The following is a 15,647-nucleotide window of genomic DNA, read 5'->3' as shown; positions in this document are numbered from 1 at the left end:
ATTTAGTGGTACTGCAATGTCCTTCACATTTTCTCTCACCTAAACAAATGAATTGCTGTAAAACTATGCGTCTGGGCTTTTTAAATCAGTGGGTTTTATGAAGTTCACGATTGTAAAGAAGTAATGACCATATAAAGAGGGAAGTTTGGACACTCAAACAAACACGTCTCTCCACAACACACACTTTGCTACCAAATGATCCTGTCTAGAAATAGGTGTTCCTTTTTATTTGTCCCTCCACCTACCAGTGGTGATCACGCCGACGTCCCTCAAACATGGTGGTTAGTAAAAAATTAAGTATACTTTTCTGTCTACAACAGGCCCAGAGGAAGGATACTTGTGGTCTTCAGTGAGCACTTAGTCAATGAATGTGGCTAAATACAGTTAGCAATCGAGAAGGAGGTAAAAGAGGACAGAGGACAGAGATACGGGTTCAAGTCACTGCAACAACATTTACTGGTTTTCTAAGCACACGCAGCTGACTCAATCTGCAAGTGTCTCAGGGAGCCCAGTGATCTCCCTACGGCCTAGAGACATTGCAATGTTTTTGGAAGCATAATGCAGGGAGGTGACCTAGGTGATGTTGTTAACTATTCTGTACACAAGGATGATGGGCAGACAGAAAGATGATTGATTCATAGATAGACATATATATAGATGACAGATGATAGATAGATAGAAGATACACATGATAGATATATGATAGGAAGCTAGATAGATGGATAGATAAATACAGAGAAGGATAGATAGAGAGATAGATAGAATGATATATAGAAAGATAGATAGATATACAGACAGAGCGATAGATAGATAGATACAGATACATATCGACTGACACAAAGCTATTGCTCATAACCAGGTGATGAATGGTGAAAGCACGTAGCTAAACTACAAACAAAAAGGAAGAATGAAATCCAGTTTACAAAGTGCAGTAAGCAGCCATAAGAAGAAAACAATCCTACCATTTGCAATGACGTGGATGGAGCTAGACGGTAGAATGTTCAGAGAAATGGGCCAGGTGGAGAAAGACATGTACCAAATGATTTCACTCATGTGTAGAGCGTAACAAAAAGAAAAACTGAAGAAAAAAAAGCAGCAGACTCACAGAACCTGAGAGTTGACTAAAAGTTAAAAAAGGGAAAAGGACTGGGCAGGGTTTGTCTGAAGGGAGGGATAAGTGTGGGGAGAAAGAATGGGGGCATTAGGGTAAGCATGTATATTGCATGGGGTCGGAGGGGGCATGAGGAGTGCTGTACAACACAGAGAAGACTAGTAGAGATCATATAGCATCTTACCCGCTGATGAACAGTGACTGTAATGGTGTCTGTCGGGGGGGAAATGGTGAAGTGGTCTACAGCATCCATCTACGCTGTTGGACTGCGACAGTAAGAGGTTTTTGGGGGGGACTTGTTGAAGGTGGGAGCATAGTAAACATAATGTTCTTCACGTGATTGTAGAACAATGATAACAAAAAAAATTTTTTAAGTGCAATAAGGGCACAGTTCTGAATCCTCAGAATAAAAGGTCAGGCTCTGATTGCTGCAAACAAAAGACACAGGGTTAAAAGAAGGGATGAAAACTCAAGACAGCTACGTGCTTACTTACAGGAGACTCACTTGAGATCCAAGGACACAGACAAACTACAAGCTGAAGGTGTGGGGACAGGTAACCTTCACAAGTGAAGCTGAGAAACAAACAAACAAATGGATTCTGTTTGAGTCCCCAGGAGAGTCAGTAGGAAAAAGCCCTATCTAGCCACCGTGAATTCTTTTTGTTTGGTTTCAGCACGGCCCAGGCATAGTTTTAGTGGTGCAGCAACGTACTTCTCATTTTCTCTCACCTCAAAAACTGAGTTGCTGTGATAATAAGCATCTGGGCTTTTGAAATCAGAGGGCTTTATGATGTTCACGAATGTGAAGATGTAATAACCACCTAAAGACAGAAGTTTGGACCCTCAAATAAACACTTCACTCCACAAATCATTCTTTGTTCCCAACTGCTCCTGTCTCGAAATAGGTGTTCCTTTATATTTGTTCCTCCACCTAACAGCAGTGATCACGCCGATGTCCCTCAAACATGGTGGTGTGCAAAGAACCAAGTACACTTTTCTGCCGACAATAGGCCCAGATGAAGGATACTTGAGGTCTTCAGTGAGCACTTAGTCCATGAATGTGGCTAAATACAGTGAGTAAGCGAGAAGGAGGTAAAAGATGACAGAGGACAGAGATATGGGTTCAAGTCCCTGCAACACCATTTAATGGTTTTCTAAGCACACGCGGCTGACTCGACCTGCAAGTGTCTCGGTGAACCCAGTGCTCTCCTTACGGCCTAGTTACCTTACAAGATTTCTGGGAGCATAATGTAGGGAAGTGACATAGGCTATGTTGTTAACTGTTCTGTAGATAAGGATACATGGGCAGACAAAAAGATGATTGATTCATAGACAGATAAGTAGACAGATGACAGATGAAAGATAGAAAGATAGGGACATAGATTGATAGATGATAGACATCATAGATAGATGATACGAAGATAGATAGATAGATACATAGATACATAGTTAGATAGATACATAGATAGACAGACAGACCGTTAGATAGAAGATACAGATACACATCGATTGATACAAAGCTATTGCTCATAATCAGTAGATGAATGGTGAAAGCACATAGGTAAACTACAGACAAAAAGGAAGAATGAAATCCAGTTTAAAAAGTGCAGTAAGCAGCCTTAAGAAGAAAACAAATCCTACCGTTTGCAATGACGTGGAAGGAGATAGAGAACTAGGCCAGGCGGAGAAAGACAAGTACCAAGTGAATTCACTCATGTGTGGAATATAACAGCAAAGAAAAACTGAAGGAAAAAAATAGCAGCAGACTCACAGAACCCGAGAGTTGACTAAAAGTTACCAAAGGGAAAAGGACTGGGCAGGGTGGTTCTGAAGGGTGGGATAAGTGTGGGGACAAAGAATGGGGGCATTAGGATTAGCATGTATAATGCGTGGTGTCGGGTGTGCATGAGGAGTACTGTACAACACAGAGAAGACTAGTAGAGATCATATAGCATCTTACTACTCGCTGATGGACAGCGATTGTAACGGGGTCTGTTGGGGGGGTACATGGTGAAGGGGTCTACAGCATCCAAATACGCTGATGGACAGCGACTGAAGAGGTTTTATGGGGGGACTTGGTGAAGGGGGGAGTATAGTAAACATAATGTTCTTCACGTGATTGTAGATTAATGATAAAAAAATTGTTTTAAGTGCAATAAGTGCACAGCTCTGAATCATCAGAATAAAAGGTCAGAATCTGAGTGCTGCAAACAAAAGACACAGGGTTAAAAGAAGGGATGAAATCTCAAGACACCTACGTGCTTACTTACAGGAGACTCACTTGAGATCCAAGGACACAGACAAACTACAAGCCGAAGGTGTGTGGACAAGTACCCTACAAGAGTGAAACTGAAATACAAACAATCAAACAAACAGATTCTGTTTGAGTCCCCAGAGACAGTCAGTAGAAAATAGCCCTATCTGGCCACCGTGAATTATTTTTGTTTGGTTTCAGCAGTTCCCAGCCATAGATTTAGTGGTGCAGCAACGGACTTCTAATTTTCTCTCACCTCAACCACTGAGTTGCTGTAATAATAAGCATCTGGGCCTTTTAAATCAGTGGGCTTTATGATGTTCACGAATGTGAAGGTGTAATAACCACCTAAAGAGGGAAGTTTGGACACTCAAATAAATACGTCACTCCACAATACACTCTTAGCTCCCAACTGCTGCTGTCTAGAAATTGGTTTTCCTTTTAATTTGACCCTCCGTCCTATCAGCGTTGATCACGCCGATGCCCTTCAAACATGGTGGTGAGCAAAGCAACAAGTTTACTTTTCTGTCGACAACTGGCCCAGAGGAAGGATACTTGTGGTCCTCAGGAGTGACTTAGTCAATGAATGTGGCTAAATACAGACAGCAAGTTAGAAGGAGATGAAAGAGGACAGAGGATAGAGACACGGGTTCAAGTCTCTGCACAACCATTTTTCCTGTTTTGTAGGTACACGCGGACGACTCGACCTGCAGGTGTCTCGGTGAACCCACTGCTCTCCCTACAGCCTAGATACCTTGCAGGATTTTTGGAAGCATAATGTAGGAAAGTGATACAGGCTATATGGTTAACTGTTTTGTACACAAGGACAGATGGGCAGACAAAAAGATGATTGATTGATTGATAGATAGACAGACAGGCAGATAGATAGATATAGGTACATATCGATTAACACAAAGCTACTGCTCATAACCGGGAGAGCGATGGGGAAAGCACATAGTGAAACTACAAACAAGAAAGAAGTATGAAATCCAATTTAAAAAGTGCAGTAAGCAGCCATAAGAAGAAAACAATCCTATCCTTTGCAATAACGTGTATGGAGCTAGAGGGTATTTTGCTCAGTCAAATAGGCCAAGCGGAGAAATACATGTACCAAATGATTTCACTCATGTGTGGAGTATGATAACAAAGAAAAACTGAAGGAAAAAACAGCAGCAGACTCACAGAAAACGAGAGTGGACTAACAGTTAACAAAGAGAAAGGGTATGAGTAGGGTTTCTGGGAAGGGAGTAATAAGGGCGGGGGAAAAGAATGGGGGCATTAGGATTAGCATGTATAATGTGTAGGGTGGGTTTTCATGAGTAGGGCTGTACAACACAGAGTAGACAAGTAGTGATTCTACAGCATCTTAGTACATGCTGACAGACAGCGACTGTAACTGGGATTTGGTGGGGACTTGGTGAAGGGGGTAGACTAGTAAACAATGTTCTGCATGTGATTGTGTATTAATGAGAACAAAAAAAATTTCAAATTGCAGTAAGAGCAAGGCTCTCAAATATCAGAATAAAAGTACAGGCTTTGAGTGCTAAAATCAAAAGACACAGGTTTAGAAGTACTGATGAAAACTCAAGACCACCTATGTGCTCCCTTACTGGAGACTCTCTTGAGATCCAAAGGCACAGACAAACTCTACAAGCTGAATGGGCGTGGACAGGTATCCTATACAAGTGAATCTGAGAAACAAAGAAACAAATGGATTCTGTTTGAGTTCCCAAAGACAGTCACTAGAAAATAGTCCTATCTAGCCACCGTGAATTCTTTTTGTTTGGTTTCAACAGTGCCCACGTATAGATTTAGTGGTACTGCAATGTCCTTCACATTTTTTCTCACCTCAACAAATGAATTGCTGTAAAACTATGCGTCTGGGCTTTTTAAATCAGTGGGTTTTATGATGTTCACGATTGTAAAGAAGTAATAACCATATAAAGAGGGAAGTTTGGACACTCAAACAAACACGTCTCTCCACAACACACACTTTGCTACCAAATGATCCTGTCTAGAAATAGGTGTTCCTTTTTATTTGTCCCTCCACCTACCAGTGGTGATCACGCCGACGTCCCTCAAACATGGTGGTTAGTAAAAAATTAAGTATACTTTTCTGTCTACAACAGGCCCAGAGGAAGGATACTTGTGGTCTTCAGTGAGCACTTAGTCAATGAATGTGGCTAAATACAGTTAGCAATCGAGAAGGAGGTAAAAGAGGACAGAGGACAGAGATACGGGTTCAAGTCACTGCAACAACATTTACTGGTTTTCTAAGCACACGCAGCTGACTCAATCTGCAAGTGTCTCAGGGAGCCCAGTGATCTCCCTACGGCCTAGTGACATTGCAATGTTTTTGGAAGCATAATGCAGGGAGGTGACCTAGGTGATGTTGTTAACTATTCTGTACACAAGGATGATGGGCAGACAGAAAGATGATTGATTCATAGATAGACATATATATAGATGACAGATGATAGATAGATAGATGAAACACATGATAGATATATGATAGGAAGCTAGAAGGATGGATAGATAAATACAGAGAAGGATAGATAGAGAGATAGATAGAATGTTATATAGAAAGATAGATAGATATACAGACAGAGCGATAGATAGATAGATACAGTTACATATCGATTGACACAAAGCTATTGCTCATAACCAGGTGATGAATGGTGAAAGCACGTAGCTAAACTACAAACAAAAAGGAAGAATGAAATCCAGTTTACAAAGTGCAGTAAGCAGCCATAAGAAGAAAACAATCCTACCATTTGCAATGACGTGTATGGAGCTAGACGGTAGAATGTTCAGAGAAATGGGCCAGGTGGAGAAAGACAAGTACCAAATGATTTCACTAATGTGTAGAGCGTAACAAAAAGAAAAACTGAAGAAAAAAAAGCAGCAGACTCACAGAACCCGAGAGTTGACTAAAAGTTACCAAAGGGAAAAGGACTGGGCAGGGTTTGTCTGAAGGGAGGGATAAGTGTGGGGAGAAAGAATGGGGGCATTAGGATAAGCATGTATATTGCATGGGGTCGGAGGGGTCATGAGGAGTGCTGTACAACACAGAGAAGACTAGTAGAGATCATATAGCATCTTACCCGCTGATGAACAGTGACTGTAATGGTGTCTGTGGGGGGGAAATGGTGAAGTGGTCTACAGCATCCATCTACGCTGTTGGACTGCGACAGTAAGAGGTTTTTGGGGGGGACTTGTTGAAGGGGGGAGCATAGTAAACATAATGTTCTTCACGTGATTGTAGAACAATGATAACAAAAAAAATTTTTTAAGTGCAATAAGGGCACAGTTCTGAATCCTCAGAATAAAAGGTCAGGCTCTGATTGCTGCAAACAAAAGACACAGGGTTAAAAGAAGGGATGAAAACTCAAGACAGCTACGTGCTTACTTACAGGAGACTCACTTGAGATCCAAGGACACAGACAAACTACAAGCTGAAGGTGTGGGGACAGGTAACCTACACAAGTGAAACTGAGAAACAAACAAACAAATTAATTCTGTTTGAGACCCCAGGAGAGTCAGTAGGAAATAGCCCTATCTAGCCACCGCGAATTCTTTTTGTTTGGTTTCAGCACGGCCCAGGCATAGTTTTAGTGGTGCAGCAACGTACTTCTCATTTTCTCTCACCTCAAAAACTGAGTTGCTGTGTTAATAAGAATCTGGGCTTTTGAAATCAGAGGGCTTTATGATGTTCACGATTGTGAAGATGTAATAACCACCAAAAGACAGAAGTTTGGACCCTCAAATAAACACTTCACTCCACAACACTTTCTTTGTTCCCAACTGCTCCTGTCTCGAAATAGGTGTTCCTTTATATTTGTTCCTCCACCTAACAGCAGTGATCACGCCGATGTCCCTCAAACATGGTGGTGTGGAAAGAACCAAGTACACTTTTCTGTCGACAATAGGCCCAGATGAAGGATACTTGAGGTCTTCAGTGAGCACTTAGTCCATGAATGTGGCTAAATACAGTGAGTAAGCGAGAAGGAGGTTAAAGAGGACAGAAGACTGAGATACGGGTTCAAGTCCCTGCAACACCATTTACTGGTTTTCTAAGCACTGACTCGACCTGCAAGTGTCTCGGTGAACCCAGTGCTCTTCTTACGGCCTAGTTACCTTACAAGATTTCTGGGAGCATAATGTTGGGAAGTGACATAGGCTATGTTGTTAACTGTTCTGTAGATAAGGATAGATGGGCAGACAAAAAGATGATTGATTCATAGACAGATAGGTAGACAGATGACAGATGAAAGATAGAAAGATAGGGACATAGATTGATAGATGATAGACATCATAGATAGATGATACGAAGATAGATAGATAGATACATAGATACACAGTTAGATAGATACATAGATAGACAGACAGACCGTTAGATAGAAGATACAGATACACATCGATTGATACAAAGCTATTGCTCATAACAAGTAGATGAAAGGTGAAAGCACATAGGTAAACTACAGACAAAAAGGAAGAATGAAATCCAGTTTAAAAAGTGCAGTAAGCAGCCTTAAGAAGAAAACAAGTCCTACCGTTTGCAATGACGTGGATGGAGATAGAGAACTAGGCCAGGCGGAGAAAGACAAGTACCAAGTGAATTCACTCATGTGTGGAATATAACAGCAAAGAAAAACTGAAGGAAAAAAATAGCAGCACACTCATAGAACCCGAGAGTTCACTAAAAGTTACCAAAGGGAAAAGGACTGGGCAGGGTGGTTCTGAAGGGTGGGATAAGTGTGGGGACAAAGAATGGGGGCATTAGGATTAGCATGTATAATGCGTGGTGTCGGGTGTGCATGGGGAGTACTGTACAACACAGAGAAGACTAGTAGAGATCATATAGCATCTTACTACTCGCTGATGGACAGCGATTGTAACGGGGTCTGTTGGGGGGTACATGGTGAAGGGGTCTACAGCATCCAAATACGCTGATGGACAGCGACTGAAGAGGTTTTATGGGGGGACTTGGTGAAGGGGGTGTATAGTAAACATAATGTTCTTCACGTGATTGTAGATTAATGTTAAAAAAATTGTTTTAAGTGCAATAAGTGCACAGCTCTGAATCATCAGAATAAAAGGTCAGAATCTGAGTGCTGCAAACAAAAGACACAGGGTTAAAAGAAGGGATGAAATCTCAAGACACCTACGTGCTTACTTACAGGAGACTCACTTGAGATCCAAGGACACAGACAAACTACAAGCCGAAGGTGTGTGGACAAGTACCCTACAAGAGTGAAGCTGAAAAACAAACAATCAAACAAACAGATTCTGTTTGTGTCCCCAGAGACAGTCAGTAGAAAATAGCCCTATCTGGCCACCGTGAATTATTTTTGTTTGGTTTCAGCAGTTCCCAGCCATAGATTTAGGGGTGCAGCAACGGACTTCTAATTTTCTCTCACCTCAACAACTGAGTTGCTGTAATAATAAGCATCTGGGCCTTTTAAATCAGTGGGCTTTATGATGTTCACGAATGTGAAGGTGTAATAACCACCTAAAGAGGGAAGTTTGGACACTCAAATAAATACGTCACTCCACAATACACTCTTAGCTCCCAACTGCTGCTGTCTAGAAATTGGTTTTCCTTTTTATTTGACCCTCCGTCCTATCAGCGTTGATCACGCCGATGCCCTTCAAACATGGTGGTGAGCAAAGCAACAAGTTTACTTTTCTGTCGACAACTGGCCCAGAGGAAGGATACTTGTGGTCCTCAGGAATCACTTAGTCAATGAATGTGGCTAAATACAGACAGCAAGTTAGAAGGAGATGAAAGAGGACAGAGGATAGAGACACGGGTTCAAGTCTCTGCACAACCATTTTTCCTGTTTTGTAGGTACACGCGGACGACTCGACCTGCAGGTGTCTCGGTGAACCCACTGCTCTCCCTACAGCCTAGATACCTTGCAGGATTTTTGGAAGCATAATGTAGGAAAGTGATACAGGCTATATGGTTAACTGTTTTGTACACAAGGACAGATGGGCAGACAAAAAGATGATTGATTGATTGATAGATAGATAGACAGGCAGATAGATAGATATAGGTACATATCGATTAACACAAAGCTACTGCTCATAACCGGGAGAGCAATGGGGAAAGCACATAGTGAAACTACAAACAAGAAAGGAGTATGAAATCCAATTTAAAAAGTGCAGTAAGCAGCCATAAGAAGAAAACAATCCTATCTTTTGCAATAACGTGTATGGAGCTAGAGGGTATTTTGCTCAGTCAAATAGGCCAGGCGGAGAAATACATGTACCAAATGATTTCACTCATGTGTGGAGTATGATAACAAAGAAAAACTGAAGGAAAAAACAGCAGCAGACTCACAGAAAACGAGAGTGGACTAACAGTTAACAAAGAGAAAGGGAATGAGTAGGGTTTCTGGGAAGGGAGTAATAAGGGCTTGGGAAAAGAATGTTGGCATTAGGCTTAGCATGTATAATGTGTAGGGTGGGTTTTCATGGGTAGGGCTGTACAACACAGAGTAGACAAGTAGTGATTCTACAGCATCTTAGTACATGCTGACAGACAGCGACTGTAACTGGGATTTGGTGGGGACTTGGTGAAGGGGGTAGACTAGTAAACAATGTTCTGCATGTGATTGTGTATTAATGAGAACAAAAAAAATTTCAAATTGCAGTAAGAGCAAGGCTCTCAAATATCAGAATAAAAGTACAGGTTTTGAGTGCTAAAATCAAAAGACACAGGTTTAGAAGTACTGATGAAAACTCAAGACCACCTATGTGCTCCCTTACTGGAGACTCTCTTGAGATCCAAAGGCACAGACAAACTCTACAAGCCGAATGGGCGTGGACAGGTATCCTATACAAGTGCATCTGAGAAACAAAGAAACAAATGGATTCTGTTTGAGTTCCCAAAGACAGTCACTAGAAAATAGTCCTATCTAGCCACCGTGAATTCTTTTTGTTTGGTTTCAACAGTGCCCGTGTATAGATTTAGTGGTACTGCAATGTCCTTCACATTTTTTCTCACCTCAACAAATGAATTGCTGTAAAACTATGCGTCTGGGCTTTTTAAATCAGTGGGTTTTATAATGTTCACGATTGTAAAGAAGTAATATCCATATAAAGAGGGAAGTTTGGACACTCAAACAAACACGTCTCTCCACAACACACACTTTCCTACCAAATGATCCTGTCTAGAAATAGGTGTTCCTTTTTATTTGTCCCTCCACCTACCAGTGGTGATCACGCCGACGTCCCTCAAACATGGTGGTTAGTAAAAAATTAAGTATACTTTTCTGTCTACAACAGGCCCAGAGGAAGGATACTTGTGGTCTTCAGTGAGCACTTAGTCAATGAATGTGGCTAAATACAGTTAGCAATCGAGAAGGAGGTAAAAGAGGACAGAGGACAGAGATACGGGTTCAAGTCACTGCAACAACATTTACTGGTTTTCTAAGCACACGCAGCTGACTCAATCTGCAAGTGTCTCAGGGAGCCCAGTGATCTCCCTACGGCCTAGAGACATTGCAATGTTTTTGGAAGCATAATGCAGGGAGGTGACCTAGGTGATGTTGTTAACTATTCTGTACACAAGGATGATGGGCAGACTGAAAGATGATTGATTCATAGATAGACATATATATAGATGACAGATGATAGATAGATAGATGATACACATGATAGATATTTGATAGGAAGCTAGATAGATGGATAGATAAATACAGAGAAGAATAGATAGAGAGATAGATAGAATGTTATATAGTAAGATAGATAGATATACAGACAGAGCGATAGATAGATAGATACAGATACATATCGATTGACACAAAGCTATTGCTCATAACCAGGTGATGAATGGTGAAAGCACGTAGCTAAACTACAAACAAAAAGGAAGAATGAAATCCAGTTTACAAAGTGCAGTAAGCAGCCATAAGAAGTAAACAATCCTACCATTTGCAATGACGTGGATGGAGCTAGACGGTAGAGTGTTCAGAGAAATGGGCCAGGTGGAGAAAGACAAGTACCAAAGGATTTCACTCATGTGTAGAGTGTAACAAAAAGAAAAACTGAAGAAAAAAAAAGCAGCAGAATCACAGAACCCGAGAGTTGACTAAAAGTTACCAAAGGGAAAAGGACTGGGCAGGGTTTGTCTGAAGGGAGGGATAAGTGTGGGGAGAAAGAATGGGGGCATTAGGATTAGCATGTATATTGCATGGGGTCGGAGGGGGCATGAGGAGTGCTGTACAACACAGAGAAGACTAGTAGAGATCATATAGCATCTTACTACCCGCTGATGAACAGTGACTGTAATGGTGTCTGTGGGGGGGAAATGGTGAAGTGGTCTACAGCATCCATCTACGCTGTTGGACTGCGACAGTAAGAGGTTTTTGGTGGGGACTTGTTGAAGGGGGGAGCATAGTAAACATAATGTTCTTCACGTGATTGTAGAACAACGATAACAAAAAAATTTTTTAAGTGCAATAAGGGCACAGTTCTGAATCCTCAGAATAAAAGGTCAGGCTCGGATTGCTGCAAACAAAAGACACAGGGTTAAAAGAAGGGATGAAAACTCAAGGAGAATAGGAAGAGCGGGAGGGAGACGGAGCCAAAGATTGCTGAACACCCAGCCCCAGCCACCTGCACCAGAGCACAGACACAGTGCATGCGCGGAATCTCTGGAAACTAGGGAAACAGGGCAGCAAGATCTCTGAGCACGTGCTGAAGCTGATGCCCTTGTGACAAACAAAAGCGGGGGCTTTTTGAAAGTCTTAAAGAGACAGGTACTTAACAGCTGGATGGAAACAACACAGGTCACAGCCCAGCAGATGGAAAGCACAGGGAAAACCAGGCGCACTAAACCCCTGGGCAGCAGCTCTGAGACCCCTGACGGAGGTAAACCGCCAAACAGCACCCCCGTCCATTACTCCTCTGGGCGCTGCGAAAGCAGAGAAGCAGCCTAAGGCAAAACACCCAAAGAAAGGGAAGTTCCTCAATTCCGGCCAGGCAGGACACAAAGACCCAGTCTACAAGAAATTACCCAACACAAGCCACTAGGGGACGCAGTTGTCCCAGTAAAGAAAGGCCAGTAGCATGTGAAAAGTTTGGCCCTCCCAGCTGACAGTCAATAGCACCTATCAACAAGAAAAGGCAAGAAAACATGATTCAGACAAGATTAACCCAGACAGCTTTGGCAACTGCTATATCTTCCCCTGAGAAGGAACCTGGGGAGATAGATTTACCCAGTCTTCCTGAAAAGAATTCAAAACAAAAGTCATAACCATGCTGATGGACTTGCAGAGAAATATGCAAGAACTACGGAAGGAGAATACAGGAATAAAAAAAGCTCTGGAAGGACTTCAAAACAGAATGGACGAGATGCAAGAGACCATTAATGGACTAGAAAACAGAGAACAGGAATGCAGAGAAGCTGATGCAGAGAGAGATAAAAGGATCTCCAGGAATGAAAGAATTTTAAGAGAGCTGAGTGACCAATCAAAAGGAATAATATAGGCATTATAGGAATACCAGAAGGAGAAGAGACAGAAAAAGGGAGAGAAAGTGTCTTTGAAGAAATAATTGAAGAAAATTTCCCCAAACTAAGGGAAGAAATGGCTTCTCAGACCACAGAGGTACACAGAAATCCCATGACAATGGATCCAAGGAGGGCAACACCAAGACACATAATAATTAAAATGGCAAAGATCAAAGACAAGGACAAAGTATTAAAGGCAGCCAGAGAGAAAAAAAAGTTTAAGTACAAAGGAAAACCCATCACGCTATCATCAGACTTCTCAACAGAAACCCTACAGGCCAGAAGAGAATGGCATGATATACTTAATGCAATGAAACAGAAGGGCCTCGAACCAAGACTACTGTATCCAGCACGAATATCATTTAAATATGAAGGAAGGATTAAACAATTCCCAGACAAGCAAAAGTTGAGGGAATTTGTCTCCCACAAACCACCTCTTCAGGGCATCCATAGGGACTGCTCTAGATGGGAGCACTCCTAAAAGGAGCACAGAACAAAACACCGAACATATGAAGAAGGGAGGAGGAGGAATAAGAAGGGAGGAGGAGGAATAAGAAGGGAGAGAAATAAAGAATCATCAGACCGCTTTTATAATAGCTCAACAAGCGAGTTAAGTTAGACAGTAAGATAGTAAAGAAGCTAACCCTAATCCTTTGGTAAAGACAGCCTTAAAGCCTGCAATGCAATAAATTCATATCTTTCAATAATCACCCTAAATGTAAATGGACTGAATGCACCAATCAAAAGACATGGAGTAATAGAATGGATAAAAAAGCAAGATCCACCATATGCTGCTTACAAGAGACTCACCTTAAAAACAAAGACATGCACAGACTTAAAGTCAAGGGATGGAAAAAGATATTTCATGCAAACAACAGAGAGAAGAAAGCAGGTGTTGCAATTCTGGTATCATACAAAACAGACTTCTAAATAAAGAAAGTGACAAAAGACAAAGAAGGACATTACATAATGATAAAGGGCTCAGTCTATCAAGAGGACATAACCATTATAAATATATATGGACCCAATACAGGAGCACCAACATACCTGAAGCAAATATTAACAGAACTAGAGGAGGAAATAGAATGCCATACATTCATTCTAGGAGACTTCAACACAACACTGACTCCAAAGGGAAAGGGACTGGGGAGGATGGGTGGGTAGAGAGGGATAAGGGAGGAAGGAAAAGGGTGCTATTAAGATTAGCATCCATTGGGGGGTGGGAGAAAGGGGAGGGCTGTACAACACAGAGAACACAAGTAGTGATTCTATAACATTTTGCTACGCTGATGGACAGTGACTGTAAAGGGGGGACCTGGTATAGGGTTGAGCCTAGTAAACAAAGTGTTCATTATGTAAGTGTAGATTAATGTTTAAAAAAAAAAAGCAGGTCCTGTGTGGTGACCTCCAATGAGTTCTACACAATGATATAAAGAGCATATAAAAGTGTAGGCAAAGGGTCTGTTTGTGTTTATACAGAGTATCAAAGTCTAATGTGGCTACCCGGAAAATGAACTAAGATACGATATGAAAAAGAACTTCCAAGATCAGCACTCTCGGGAAGACTCACGTCAGAAGATGATCATCAAAAAAACCCCAACAAATGTCCACGCACTGCTACAGGTGTAGATGCACTCATTGCACCAATTCCTGGACTTGCCATGGAAATGAAGAAGGAGATATCTCAGATGGCCTGTGCATACAGGAAAACAACAAATTTGACTGGATCTATACTGTTCGAACTCAGCCAAGAATTAGGAGAAGTGCAAGTTGTAGCACTCCAAAATCTTACAACTACAGACTATTTACTGTTAAATGAACATATGGGATGTGAACAGTCACCAGGAATGGGTTGTTTTAATTTGTCTGATTTATCTTAGACTGTTCAAGTTCAGTTGGACAATATCCACCATATCATAGATAAGTTTTCACAAATGCCTATGGTGCTTAACTGGTTTTCTTGGTTTCACTGGAGATGGCTGGTAAATATAGGTCTGCTTTGGTTATGTAACTGTACTCCTTTTATGTTAATGTGTGTGCGCAATTTAGTTAGTAGTTTAAAACCTATACATGCTGAAGTTACACTACAAGAAAATATGTCAAAGAAATAATCAATCTTCCCATGTTTTCTTCTGCCTGCTACTTCTATAGCTTTTCTTCTTCCTTTCTAATTACAAACTTTAAATAGAATTCGTGCCTCATATCAAATTTACCGGGTATCATAATTCCTGCAAGTGCTAAAGATATCTCAAGACAAAAGCTGGGCATAGAAGCCACAGGGCATAAATCTGCATAGAAGTAAAAAGCTAACCTTTTCAAACGATAAGGCTTCTTTCTCACTTACCAACTTTACATCTCCCTGTATGGCCCCAGAAGATGACTGGTTAGCCAGAGACGGGTAAGATTCCTCAAGGGAGGAACAAACTAAGACATGCACAGTCGCACGGGCGCCATCAGGTGAGAAATTGGGGATCAACAGAGGTGCGGCTGAGAACCTCAACCCCCCTGTTCTGAGAGAAATCTTCTGCATCCGTGGATATTTTATTGCCCTTGTCTAGCTTTTATTAACACATAGTCTACAGGCACACACCCGATCATCTTCATTCGCTCTCTTACAACAGTAAACTGTTTTCCACCTTTATCTTGCATCAACCTACCACTTCAGCATTTTATTTAAAATAATAATGAGAGAAATGTGGTATACACATATAAATCAAGTATAAAAATCAAACGAATATTCACATTTGAACTGATTGTTTTATAGT

The sequence above is a fragment of the Manis pentadactyla genome, chromosome X (genome assembly GCF_030020395.1).
Source record: "Manis pentadactyla isolate mManPen7 chromosome X, mManPen7.hap1, whole genome shotgun sequence".
NCBI classification, from domain to species: Eukaryota; Metazoa; Chordata; class Mammalia; order Pholidota; family Manidae; genus Manis; species Manis pentadactyla.
The sequence above is the reverse complement of the archived record's forward strand: the minus strand, read 5'-3'. Positions refer to the sequence as shown.